Genomic DNA, 14,678 nt, shown 5'->3' with positions numbered 1-14,678 from the left:
ACGGTCCAAAGGTCCTTCTCCAGTTTATGTACTCATTCAGTAAACATGTGTTTAGCACCTACTATATGTTAGCACTATTCTAAGTGCTGGGAATGCAGGAATAAACAAGATTGATAGGGCTGCTGTAAACACATGAAACAGCATAAATAAGCAAACATTTTTCAGATACGTGCTATGAAAAAAAAGAAAAACAGGATGATGCCATACAGACTGTTGGGTGAGGTTAATTTAGATATGATTCGGGATGAAATGCAACTACTTGGGCATGGACCTGAATGAAAAGGGACAGCAGGACTAAAAATGTTGGTGCTGGAGGTTTCTTTCTTTCTTTCTTTCTTTCTTTCTTTCTTTCTTTCTTTTTTTAAGATTGATTGATTGATTTGGGAGAGCGAGATGGTGCACATGTGCAAGCAGGAGGAGCCCAGGAGCTGGAGGGGCGGAGGTTAGAGAGAATCTCAAGCAGTCTCTGTGCTGAGCACAGAGCCAGATACCGGGCTCCATCTCACCACCTTGAGATCATGACCTGAGTCCAGATCAAGTGTCGGCCACTTAACCAACTTTGCCACCCAGGCTCCCCGGTGCTGAGAGTTTCAAAGAAACCAAAGGCCCTAAGGCCCGGATGAGTGAAGATCAAAAAATTCACTTGATGTAGAAGCCCATCAGAGACCAGAGGCTACAACAGATATGGCCGACATGACAGCTACCCAGGCTCAGTGCCAGGGATGCCCAAGTCCTAGGAAATGCTGGCTCTGCAGAGCTGCAGGGGCCCAGTTCTGACTTTTCTCCAGGATCCAAGACAGCACCTCTGCCTTTTCCTTACTCATGATTACTAATCAATGCCAAGGAATCCCACAGCTTCCCTCCAGAGGTGTCTGTGCCCAGAGAAATGGATCTGTGTTAGCCAAGCTGTTGTGTTTTGAGATATCGATGTACATGAAATAGCACAAGGCTCTGTATAATTGTCAAATGACAGCTACTGCCACAAATACTATAAAATTCCACAGATAGCTGGGCCTCCAGATTGGAATAAACTGGAAACACTTTGAAGAGAAAGACAGTCTTAAGCTTGACCTGGGGGGATGAGAGAGAACATGTGGAGTGAGAAAAGAGGAACACTCTGCAAGGTGTGACCACAAAATGACTAATGCACATTGAGAAATTACAAGTATCAATCAATTGGAGTAGAGTCAGCACAGAGGAAGAGTAAGAAATTCTTCGGAAAAGTAAGATGAAGCCAAATGGGAAAAGGCCCTAAATGAAGTCCAAGGAGTTTGGATTATCCCTTATGAAAAAAACAGTGAAGTGTGGAAGATTTTTGAGCCAGGGCAGTTAAAATGATTGGGAATGTCTGGAATGATATGAACATAGGGTTGAAGAATGAAAAAAAGAGCTAGAGGCTAGAAACACTGTCAAGGAGGTTTCTCTGATTCCTAAAATAAGAAGTGATACATTTCTAGAATATCAAAGTGACTGTCTATGGGCTCGGCCCCTGCTGAGCTCTCTGTGCACATGTCTGAGTCCAACAGAGAGACCACCAGGAGTAATAAGGAGAAGAAAGAGCTGTTCTAAACTTAAACCCACTGGGTCCAAGTGACTTTGCTTTAAACCCATTTGCCTGCATTAAATACAGAGGAAACAGAGTCGACCTTCCTTCTTTATGATTATGGTACCACTGTGAAATTGTGCGGCCTCAAGGTGACTACCAAAAAATAAACTCCGAGGGCCTCAGTGTGTAAGAGAGGACACAGTACCCAGGACAGAGCAGAGGCCACAACCCCAGCAGAGCAACACTTGGTAAAAAATAGTACTCAGCAGATATCACCAGGCCCTGAGTCAACCTCACTCCCTATAAGTAGAACAGAGATGTGCATTCTCAGGGCCACCCTAGCAGGAAACATGGTTCAGAATCTCAAAACATGAAGAAGAACAGCAGGTAGAAGAATGGCAAAGGAGTTGGCAAAGTAGCTGCAGAATCCTAGAGAAGCTCAAAATTATAGGCCTGAGATGCCATGGAAGGGTTGAGGGGGCAGGGAATGGTTGGGACTATATATGGAGCAAGGAGATCAGTGGTTCCCATCCACCCCATCACACAGAAGAAGGGAGCTGTATCTTCTCTGGAAAAGCTGGAGGGAGTATGTATGGCCTGTGTGAAGGGTTTGAGGAACAAGCTGAATCCAAAAGCTGCGTCTAAGTCTGAACACTCCAGTGAAACATCTGTCTTCAGACCCTTTCCCTTCTAGGATTATTTGACTTTTAAAAGATTAAATGTAGACAAAAATTACAGGTTAGTTCCTTAAAAATATATATTTTGTGGGGCGCCTGGGTGGTTCAGTAGGCTAAGCATCTGAATCTTGATTTTGCCTCAGATCATGATCTTGGGGTCGTGAGATCAAGCCCCATGACAGGCTATCCACTGACCCGGAGTCTGCTTAAAATTCTCTCTACCCTCTTAGGGTCTTCACTGAGTCTGAGAATTTAATTGACATAAGATAAAGAGGAGAAAAGCATACAAAAAAAATTTAATGCAAGTTTCGCCTGGCACTACGGCCCACAGAAGGAAATGAAGACTCAAAGTAGTTGCAAAACCTACAAGCCTTTATATTAGGTTGAAGTAGAGGCAATTGTGGAAAAGTAACTCAGTTATGTGGGGGAGGCTAAAGAAAGATAAGAATTTGAACAGGGCCTATTTGTACAGAATTCTCTCAGTCTCAACATCCTGTCTTGATAAGAACGTTACTTTCCTTCTGGTTTGGGAAAGACATCTTCCATATGGGGGTTTTATCTTCTGCATTTAGTTAGAAAAGGGGGGATAGTCAGTGTCATTCTTGTACCTGATGGGTTTTTTTTTTTTTAAGTACGTTTAGCTCAAAATAGTTTTGATATCAATTTCAAGGCATATTCTGGAATGACATATTTGGTCTCCTTCAAAATCTTGCTTACTATTCTAGGTAAATCCAGCACCAATACATATAAATACAGCGTCCTCGGTGTCTCCATTCCCTCCCCCTTTAACAAAAGTTTTCATTCAGTTTCTGTGTCACTGAGCGAACTGGGCGATATGCCTGCAGCCGGTTTGGATTTCGATTCTCTGAGCTCTGGGAGGAGGAGAACTGTTAAGGAAGTATGAATTTTTAGAAGCAGGGAAATGTGAGGCTTTGCATGCAAATGTAGTTGGCTGTTTTCTTGGGTTTTGAAACTTGGTGAAACTGTTAGCAAATCCTTGAAAATAAGTGACTTCCACTTTTTAAAAAAATATGCATATAATTCAAAACAGTAATAAAAATCTATGTTTACATGTAGGTGAAAGAGGAAGGAAGTTTTTTTTATTTACAGCAAAATAGGACTGTGGTTGTTTTCAAATAATAGGAGGGAGGTGAATTCATGAACCTTTGTACAGAACGGGGTGGGAAATTGCTCCTTTTATAAAAAAAATTATTTCTTTATTGTAAGTAATCTCTATTCCCAATGTGGGACTCAAACTCACAACCCCAAGATCAAGAGCCACAAGCTCCTTGGACTGAGCCAGCCAAGCGTCCTGGGAATTGTTCCTTTTATAGGAAAAATCCCAGAGGGAATCTTTGGATTTTTGGATCTTTGGAATCTTTGGATGTGAACGTCGTCTGTGGAGGCCCTTCCTCACTCCAGGTCTTGCTCTGGAAGAAGTGGATGATACAAACTGAGCTGAATTTGGAGTATCTGTAGGTAGACAGAAAGGGAGGCGCTTTGGGGAGCAGAGATGAGAAGAGAAAAGAAAGAGTGAGGGAACCAGTTTATTTGCCCTGGAAGATCAGAGCTTGAGGACGACGAGACAGATGGGAGAAATTCCTAGAGCCCTGGAGGGGGTAGGGGTGGACTTTTCAGTGATTCCCTGCCGTGCACTGCCCTGCGAACACCTCTGTTACTCATTGCTTCCAAAACTTCAGAAGAAGATTTGTTCAGGCGGCAAGATATTATTTTGAAATGTTACCTGGAGTAGTGCCCATTCCCCACACTTCCCACTTTCTGACCCTTACCCTTTCCTGACTTCCCACTTCCCCAGCTACAGCATTCCATGAGGAGCAGGATATTAAAGCAGAGTACTGGGCTGTGTTCTGGGCTTTTGACTTTTAAGGTCTTAGGATTCCATCCAAACCACAGTGAGATACCACTTTACACCAGTAAGAATGTCTAAAATGAACAAGACAGGAAACAACAAATGTTGGCAAGGATGTAGAGAAAGGGGACCCCTCTTGCACTGTTGGTGGAAAAGCAAGATGCTGCAGCCTCTCTGGAAAACAGTGTGGAGGCTCCTCAAGAAGTTAAAAATAGAGCTATCCTACGACCCAGCAATTGCACTACTGGGTATTTATCCCAAAGATACAGATGTAGTGAAATGACCTGCCCCTCAAGGTTCACCGCAGCAATGTCTGCAATAACCAAACTGGAAGGAGCCACAATGTCCTTCAACAGATGAATGGATAAAGAAGATGTGGTCTATATACACAATGGAATATTACTCAGCCATCAAAAAGGATGAATACCTACCATTTGCTTCGATGTAGATGGAGCTGGAGGGTAAGGGAAAGGAGGGAAACTGAGCAGGGAAAAATTAGAGAGGAAGACAAACCATGAGAAATTCCTAACTGTGGGAAACCAAGTGTTGCAGAAAGAGAGGAGGGTGGGGAGATGGGGTGACTGGGTGACGGGCACTAAGGAGGGCACTTGATGGCATGGCATGAGCACTGGGTGTTATACTATATGTTGGCAAATTGAATTTAAATAAAATATTAAAAAATAAAATAAAAAAGAGGGGAAAATTTTTTTAAATGAAATCTTAGGATTCCAGGCATAAATTATAGATTTAAAACAATAGGTAATTAGTCAAATCCTGTTCTTTCTGTTCCTACTCCAACCCCCTGGAGATGTTCTCCAGATTATGGAAAGGGAGAGCCAGAGAGAAATAAGATAAAAGTTATCTTTGGTGTCTTTGAGAAGTACTCCTGTGCCCTGTTTCTAGACCAGCCCTGGGGGAAGATCCCCAGAGAATTTGAGGATCTGAGAGCAAAGCAAACCAGGGACTTGCTAGCCAGGTGGGAAAGCTCGCAGAAGTCCTCTGTACCCCACATGGTGTAGGGACGTCTGTGTGCCAAGAAGGGCAGGCCTACGCCAGCCTCACTCATTTCCCCGGGCCCACCAAGGTGCCGCAGGACTCAGCAGAATGTTTTCCTCACTTGCCAAGAGTTGCCCAGATGTGGAGCTGACAACGAGGAGATCTGTGGAGGCCTTGCGGTCAGGGCAAGGAGATCCCACCAGCCGTGATTGGAATAGACTGCACAGAACAAAGGACATCTCAACAAACACCAGTGTGAAGAAGCAAGAAAGACAAGAACCAGACATGACCACTCTTAACTGAAGACCTTGCATGGGCAGATGGGGGAAATAGGCTGGATCCCACCACCACCATTCTTGATGCTCTGGCAGCATAAGCCCACCCACCCCACCCCTGCACAGAATTTAGAAGGGGAGAAAGTAGGAAGGGGAGAAATCAGGGGTTTAACCTGAAATTGGCCAGGATGAAGTTTCTGCCACTAGATGGAATGAATAGTGACTGAAACGCAATCATAGAAAACCTCCCTGGTCAAGAGGATCTAGGCTAAAATAGGGAACCAGACTACAGCACAGAATGATTAGACCTCCAGAAGATTTTTAGACAACTTAGCAAGACTACTGGAGATCCTGCAGCAAGTGAAGTGACAACCATTCATCTGAATATTAAAGTATTGGGGTCTTTGGACATCTAGAGGTCTCAGGAACACCTAGGAGGGGGGCATCTGGATCATGCATGCAGATGAGGAAAGAAGTGCAAGTGAGCCCGGGGCACCCTTTGGTGCAAGGATGCTGGGCAAGTGGGAAGAGAGAGGAGGGTACAACACGACAGGGTGGTGCAACCTCTCCCTAAGAGGAGACACTGGAAATATCTATCTTCACTAGCTACAAGCTACATCCCTCAGAGGAAGAACAGTGAGAAAAAACTTCACAGGCTTTGAGGAAGGTTGAAAAAGTAGTTTTCTTTCTCCTCTTCCTATCCTGCTAAGAGTCTGGGAACTTAGATCTAGAGACAGGGAGGGAAGGAACTAGTGAGAATATTCACCCAGTGGGGGCACCTGGGTGACTCAGTGGTTGAGCATCTGTCTTTGATTCAAATCCTGATCCCAGGGTCCCAGGATTGAGTCCTACATCAGGCTCCCCATGGGGAGCCTGCTTCTCCTTCTGCCTATGTCTCTGCCTCTCTCTGTGTGTCTCTCATGAATAAATAAATATTTTTTAAAAAAAGAATATTCACCCAATGTCATGCAGGCCTGGCTTCAGGGAGACCTAACACCAGATCAATTAAAAAAAAAAAAAAAAAAGCCAACAGCAATCAAAAGCAAAGAGTAAAATTCCTCCTCTGTGGACAGCTAGAGACCAAAATGGACAAACTGATAGGAATGTGGGGTGAGAGGGAGGGTTGTGTTTGCTCCTGAATGTGTGGGGCTATGCCCTTCTCACACGAATTTTCTTCTACCAAACAGGGTACTACAGGCTTTTTTTTTTTCCCTATTTATCTGCTGAAATTAACTTTCATAGTAGAACATTAAAAAGTTAATAATTTATAGTTCCCAAAGTTTAATACTTCTCACTCAAGTAATTATAAATAAATATAAATTATATGTAAGGTCATATGCAAAGAGTAACAGGAATATATTTAAGGAGGCTATTTAAATACAAACTGCTAAGCATTTTTTCCCCTAGGGTGACTTTTCCGAACTTGGTAGTAGAGCTATTCTTAGATCAAACTTTCATTAGAAATGCTACATCACCTTTTATAGAAGACTGCATTTTATAATGACAAAAATATACATACCGTTTTTACTGGGTGAATAGCGTAACTCCTCTTACTACCTATACCTGACATATTGAATACCCTATAAAATGGTGTAGTTTCTAGTAAATATGCCATAACTTACATCCAAATGAATATTTTCCCCTTCAGAAGTCTTCTTAGAAGCTATGCGATTATCACAATGACTCTGACATTGGTCAGAGTTAACTTTCAGAACTCTGTTTTGAGAATAGCTGTCAGAGCTTAAAGCATGGTCTTTTATTTGTCCCTGGTGACGGGAAATATTTAGCATTTGAGGTCAATTTTTATTTGTTAAGAGCAAAAGAAGTCTCAGATCCATGATTATATGAGTCATTAAAACATTCATAATAAAATGATATCCTTATATGGATGACTAACTGGCCTTGGTGGCAACCCCCACCCCTCAAAAAAAGAAGAAGTATTCCAGCATAAATGTGGTATCACTGAACAAGTATATAACCTCCCAAGGAGACTACCACGGAGGACTGTTCATTTAGGTGTTGTATTGCTTAGTCAAACTTTTTGGGAGGGCTCCATACTTAACATGCATCCTATGTTGCCTTTGATAATCAATGAAACCAATATGAGGGGATGCCTGGGTGGCTCAGCGGTTGAGCATCTGCCTTTGGTTCAGGGCGTGATCCTAGAGTCCAGGGATCAAGCTCCACATCGGGCTTCCTGCATGGAGCCTGCTTCTCCTTCTGCCTGTGTCTCTGCCTCTCTATTTCTCTGTATCTCTCATGAATAAATAAATAAAATCTTAAAAAAAAAAAAAAGGAAGAAATAGAGAAAAAAAGAAAGAAAGAACCCAATAAGAAAATCCAATCCAAGCATTTTCCTCTTTACCTAGGGCCCAACCCTCGTGTTTACCTGGCTGATTGGCCATCACACCCTAGGAAGACTGTCTATACGCAGCATGAGCCATATCGGCCAACAGGGTAGCATAGTGACTGAAATGACAATCAAATACTGTCATAGTCTCTGGACTATGGAAACAAGAACTCCATCTGCCACAGCCCTGTTAAGCCACTTAACCAGAGACCAAAGGGCTGAGTGATGCCTGCATTGAGAAACCCAACTAATCTAGTGAATACCTCTGAATAATGGAGTTCAGGGTGGCTATGTAGGATATTGGATCTGGACCATCACAGAAACCTACAGATCAGGGTCCACATGGCAATGCTACTTTATCTCATTTAGAATTGTGGTCTTTTTACATCACTCTATCTTTAGTAAATACATGTTGTTCAAAAGCAGTCAACTTCTTACTTCCAGTTTCAAACATTTAACTATGATTGAGGAATCAAGATAGATATATAGATTCTGGTATCTCTCTCTGTTTGTTAAAAGTTCTACTTTTTAATAACACTTTAGGTGGACATATGTGCTTCAGTGACTTCTGCTAGGTTGTTAGGCCTAGACTGCAAGCTTAAATAGTTTGGAAAGCTAAAATAAATTAAATTAAATATTAATTAAATTAAATATTTGGAGTTACATAGAAGCATATCTAACTATGTCAGACTGAAACATAGAAAAAAATAAGGAGGGGTTGGCTCAGACAGTGGTCAGTGGAGCGTGCAACTTGTGATCTCAGGGTTGTGGGTTCCAGCCCGATGCTGAGTGTAAAGATTACTTAAAAATAAAACCTTAAAAAAAAAAAAAAAAAGCCAAATAAGGAAAACAGGAACCTACACACAGAGGGACATAGCAAGGTGAAGAAATCAGTGACATCATCTTTATTTTAATTATTTTTAATGGAAAACATGAATGAACAATTTTAAATGATTTAAAATTTAAATGACTTAAAAGTCATTGTAAATGATTCCTCTCCAGATATTTTTTCTATTTATTCTCTAAAAGAACTTCAACTGTTATAACCATTAGCAATTTCAACAACTCTGCTGTTTTACTTCTCTGCTTTTTCTTGTTCTTCGCCATTGCTCAAGGTTTACCTTTAAAGAAACTTCTGGAGACCCCTTACCACATTAGATTCTGCAAAAGTATATTCTCAGATTACTAATGTCTCTTCCCAGAAAATCTAGATCTTTTTTTTTTTTAATTTTTATTTATTTATGATAGTCACAGAGAGATAGAGAGAGGCAGAGACACAGGCAGAGGGAGAAGCAGGCTCCATGCACCGGGAGCCCGACGTGGGATTCGATCCCGGGTCTCCAGGATCGCGCCCTGGGCCAAAGGCAGGCGCCAAACCGCTGCGCCACCCAGGGATCCCTAGGTCTTTTTTTAAGATGAGATGTCTTCTATGAAACTGAGTGGTTCTTCTCCAGTATAGTTTTGTTATAAAACTTGCCTATTTTAAACACACTACACAAATTTACATCTATTTAGGTTATTTATGCAATTTTTATTAATTCTTTGCTATTCAGACCCAAAACTGGTTTACTGGTTTATTCCTAGTACCTGTGGATGTACAATGTTCATTTGGAAATAGAGTCTTTGCACATGTGATCCAATTAAGATGAGATCATACTAAATTACAGCAGGCTGTAAATCGAAGAACTGGTGTCTTTATAAGAGAAAAGAGACAGAGATTTGGATACAGAGAAATGGAGAAGAAAGCCATGTGATGACCTCGGCAGAAACTGGAATGAAGTGTCTACAAGCCAATGTCCAAGAGATTGCTGGAAGGCACAGAAGCTAGGAAAAGGCAAGGAAGTATTATTCTTCCCTGAAGCCATCACAGGTAGCATGACTCCGCTGACACCTTGATCTTGGACTTCTAGCTCCAAAACTGTGAGAGAATACATTTCTGTTGTTTCAAGCCAGCCAGTTTGTAATAATTTGTTAAGGCAACCCTGGGACACCAGCATCACACAGCTGGTGTGAGTAAAGGGGCCAGAGTTTGATCTCAACTGCCTGCATCCCAAATATCAAGCACAACCCATAGTCCATGCTCTCAAGGGTGGTGTTTGTTGTTACTTGATTCCCAAACCTACTCAGGGTTGCTCCAGACTTCATAAGCTAAGTAGAAGTGTTAAGCCTGCAGAATTCAAGGTAAGAGTTACAGGTGCCCAAACTCCGTGTTATTGTCACTCAGAATTGACACATGGTGGCTGTATAGGGTGACAGAAAGAATGCTGAACAGCCGAGTGCAGAGACCAATCGTGATATCCACCAGAATAGGGCGAGGGCAAGTCATTTCACCTCTCTGCCTCTCAGTTGCCTGCTCTGTCAGCAGTCGAACTAAGTATTCCATGTGATTCCAGACAACTGTGTAACCAGCTGGCAGGACCCACTGACCCACCATGGGCTGTTATTATTTTCACTTTTGTTCCTCCATTTGGTCTGCAAGTTTTATTTTGATTATTCATTTTTTAAAATGTTTTATCAGGGGCAGCCCAGGTGGCTCAGCGGTTTAGTGCCTGCCTTCAGCCCAGGGTGTGATCCTGGAGACCTGGGATCGAGTCCCACGTGGGGCTCCCTGCATGGAGCCTGCTTCTCTCTCTGCCTGTGTCTCTGCCTCTCTCTCTCTCTCTGTGTCTCTCATAAATAAATAAAATCTTAAAAAAAAAAAAGAAAGCTTTAAAAAAATAAAATAAAATAAAGTGTTTTATCACCAAATTGGTCACATTCACATTTAAAGATTTCTTTCTTGTATCTTCTGTTCATTCCTAGGCATCAGAAATTAAAATAATGGAACTATTTTGATTTCCATGCAGTGGCACAGTATTTCTTGCTCCTTCCGAGGTGACAGCAGCTCACACTTTTAAGGAAGGACCCAAGCCGGAACAATGCACTGGTAGCCACAGCAGGTGCAACAGCAGAACTGTTTCGAAATCAGAGCAATGAACCGTCTCCAAAATAAATATAGTTCAGTGATTAACTATTGAAACCATCCACCATGCAGAGTAATGTAAATACTCAAGTGGGTTGTTTTCCAGGATGACCTTTCTTTAAGAATGTAAAGTAGGCAAAAATGCATCTGCTTCTACAGCTGTGACTGAATAGAATCAAGCCAACTCCCCCAGTGACACATCCTGTCCAATCTGACAGGTGTGGAAAGTAGACATTCTTAGCTGTGAAGGACTATTTCACTTTGACTTGCCCTGCTTTGTGTGTGCCCAAAATAGTGCTATTTGTAAAGTGCTCTAAAATAAAAAATTAAATACAACTGAGGAACTTTCTAGGCACCCTCCTAAACACTGATTCTGTTTCTTCTCTTGAGGCTCCAAGAGCGGAGGAGTATGAAGAAGGTCACTGCATTCGAGAAGGATTCCACTCTCTCCCATGATTCTCTCCCAGACTTGGAGGTAGAGATCCCCACAGCCGCACAGCATCGCAATGACTTCCTCATGTCTTCCTAAATACACAGCCAGGATTGTTACCCGTGTTATTATTGTTATTGTTATCTTTGTCTTTTTTATGATTCTGGTGTAGGAGAATCTGATTTCCTGAGCTTCAATGTGAGATGTCCATGATTATATACACTTAACACACACATGCACACACACATGAAATTGGGCTCCCAATTGATGAATAAACAAGTAATGTTTATTTAACTCTATAGGAATTAAAATTAATAAATACTGAGTCCTATAATCAAGTACTCTCAGCAAGGTACTCTCAACAAAGTTTATTCTTTCAAAAAATAATTGATTCCAATTATGAAATAAATAAAGTCACAGGGATAAAAGGTACAGGGGATTCAGTCAATGGTATTGTAATAGCCTTGGATGGTGACAGATGGTAGCTACACTCGGGTTGAGCATAGCATAACATCTAGTTATCGAATCATGTTGTTTCATACCTGATTCCAGTGTAACATTGTGTGTCCACTATACCTCAATTAAAAGTAAGTTAATAAATAATAATATTAAGGAAAAAAGATGATTGAATCCAGGACTGGAGTAGCAGTTAGAAGATAATTAAAGTGACTGCTAGGGATCCCTGGGTGGCGCAGCAGTTTAGCACCTGACTTTGGCCCAGGGCGCGATCCTGGAGACCCGGGATCGAATCCCACGTCGGGCTCCCGGTGCATGGAGCCTGTTTCTCCCTCTCCCTATGTCTCTGCCTCTGTCTCTCTCTCTCTCTCTCTCTCTCTCTGTGTGGGACTATCATAAATAAAATTTTAAAAAAGTGACTGCTAATTGGATATGAGGTTTCATTTTGGGATGGTGAACATGTTCTGAAATTGGTGGTGATTGTTGCACAACTCTATGAATATACTAAAAACCACTGAATTATACACTTTAAAGAGGTGAATTTTATGGTATGTGAATTGTATCTCAATTTCTTTAAAGATAGTTAAGGAGTAGCTAGTATGTGCCAAAGAGCCTGAGCTAAGCACTAGCCTTTTGAGCCACCTACTATGTGTCAGACCCTTTACTAGGTCCTTTGCATTCATCCTCTTATTTAATCTGTATAACCTCCCTAGAGGGAGGGAGTATTGGTACCCCATTTTACAGCTGAGGAAATGGATTTAGAGTCTCTTGCTTAAAATCACACATGTAGAATTAAGCAGAATCATGTGAAACTGCCATTTTGTAGGCTATTTTTGTGTTCAAACATCATCAGTTTCTTACAGCTCAATCTAATGAGTAGCTATATCTGTCCAAGTTCCTAACGGTGCACGTGGGAAAACCGCTTTGGGGAGACGAGGCAATAAAGAACTATGAGACAGCCAGAGCCTAGCTCCCTGAATGACAGTGCACACCAGAAAGGGCTTCGTGTGAACAATAAGCTTCTATTGCATGGAGCCACAGAGAACTTGAGTTTTGTCTGCTATCCCACTGGTACCACTTATCCTAACAAATATGCCAGGGCTATGGAACTCCAGAGACTGTGTTCCTACCCGCTGGTAATTTGCCTCTTTCAAGAAGTTTAGGGCCTGGTCACAGATACATGTACAACAGATTAGAATATACTAGAATCAAAGATAAAAATGGCTAAGTTCCATAAAGTGAAAGAAATGATAAATTATAGGGTTAATGTAATAAAGGACACACAAAAAAACAGTGGGTTAGCCTTTTAGCCAGATCCTCCATCTTCCAGTAACACACCAAGATGACCAACAAGAAGAAAAGAGGAAGGGCTCCGGCTATATGTTCTCTAGGCCTTTTGGAAAATAGATTTGTTCTTCCAGCCGCATCCATGCAAGTGTACAAGACAGGTGATACGGTGGCCATCAAGGGAGTGAACACTGTTCAAAATGAAATGCCCCACAAACGTTACCATGGCAAAACTGGAAAAGTCTACAATGGTACCCAGCATGCTGTTGGCATTGCTGTAAACAAACAAGTTAAGGGCAGGAGGCTTGCCAAGAGAATCGATGTGCGTAGTGAGCATATTAAGCACTCTAAGAGCAGAGATAGATTGCTGAAGCCTCTGAAGAAAAATGACCAGAAAAAGAAGGAAGCCAAGGAGAAGTTACTTGGGTTCAACTGAAGTGCCTGGTGGCTCCATCCAAGAAGCACACTTTGTGAGAACCAACAGAAAGGAGCTTAAGCTGCTGAAGCCCACTCCCTACAAATTCATGGCATGATAAAGTGTATAAAAAAAAAAAAAAAAAAAGAGGGAGGTCTGGGTGGCTCAGCCGTTGAGCATCTGCCTTCCGCTCAGGTGGTGATCCTGGGGTTCTGGGATCCGGTGCCCGCATTGGGCTCCCTGTGTGGTGCCTGCTTCTCCCTCTGCCTGTGTCTCTGCCTCTCTCTGTGTTTCTCTCATGAATAAATAAATAAAACCTTAAAAAAAAAAAAAAGAAGACCTCTAAACTGTAAAATGTTTCTCCTAATTGAGAAGTGTGATAGCCCGTCCCCCAAAGAAATATTTAAAGCAAAAACAAAGAGAAAACAGTGGCTTCCTGAAACAAAGGGCTTATTCTTCCTACAAAGTAACAAGCCTGGAAGTGTGCGAACCAGGCTGGAATGCTGTCTCCATGGTTCCACCAGGGACCCCCCATACGTCTACCTTTCCACTCCGCCATCCTTAGCTTGTGGCCTTCAAGTCAAAGGGCAAAGGCTCATGCTAATCAGAATCAATCCTTTTTAAAGACCTTCCTCTGAAGCCCCTCCTAGAAAGGACCACAAGGCCAGAACTGTCAGTGGCTGCTGTAGCTTCAAAGGAGAGGGTGAGGGATCCCTGGGTGGCACAGCGGTTTGGCACCTGCCTTTGGCCCAGGGCGCGATCCTGGAGACCCGGGATTGAATCCCACGTCGGGCTCCCGGTGCATGGAGCCTGCTTCTCCCTCTGCCTGTCTGTCTGCCTCTCTCTCTCTCTCTCTCTATCATAAATAAATAAAAACTTTTTTTAAAAAAAGGAGAGGGTGAAATGTGATTGTTTTTAAGACGGTCACGTGTTCCACATTCACAAAATCAGAGTTCTCTTAGTAATGGAAAGTGGAAAATGAATATTAGGTCACACGGTCCTCACAGAGGAAGAAATTCCAAAAGCCTGAGGGGACAAAACATTGGCAAATGTCCACTACAAGGGGTGGCCAGAATTTGAACCCAGGTTTGATTGCTCCAGAGCCATTACTCTTAATCCCAAACCACACTGACTCCTTCATGCATGTACAGTCTAGAAAAACGTGCATACTGTTTACCAGAACACAAGGACAGCATACCAGCTTCCTATCGCTGCTGAAGCTAACAACCACAAACTAGGTGACATAACACAGATTTCTTCTTTTACAGTTGTGGTGGCCACACGTCTCACGGAGTTTAAGTGCAAGATGTTGGAAGGGATGTTTCCTTTTGGAGGTTCTGAAAGGAGACCATGTTCCCTAGTCGTCTTGGCTTCCAGCTTCTGAGGGCCACTCACAGTCCTTAGCCCATGGCCC

At 42.3% G+C, this 14,678-nt stretch overlaps 1 pseudogene; it reads left to right on the top strand.

Annotated features, from left to right (window-relative positions):
• The first annotated feature begins 393 nt into the window (after nt 1-393).
• Nucleotides 394-13,382, top strand: LOC121486955 (annotated as a pseudogene).
• Nucleotides 13,383-14,678: the final 1,296 nt, after the last annotated feature.

The sequence above is a fragment of the Vulpes lagopus genome, chromosome 3 (genome assembly GCF_018345385.1).
Source record: "Vulpes lagopus strain Blue_001 chromosome 3, ASM1834538v1, whole genome shotgun sequence".
In the NCBI taxonomy this organism is placed as follows: domain Eukaryota; kingdom Metazoa; phylum Chordata; class Mammalia; order Carnivora; family Canidae; genus Vulpes; species Vulpes lagopus.
This window is presented reverse-complemented; position numbering and strand designations above follow the sequence as displayed.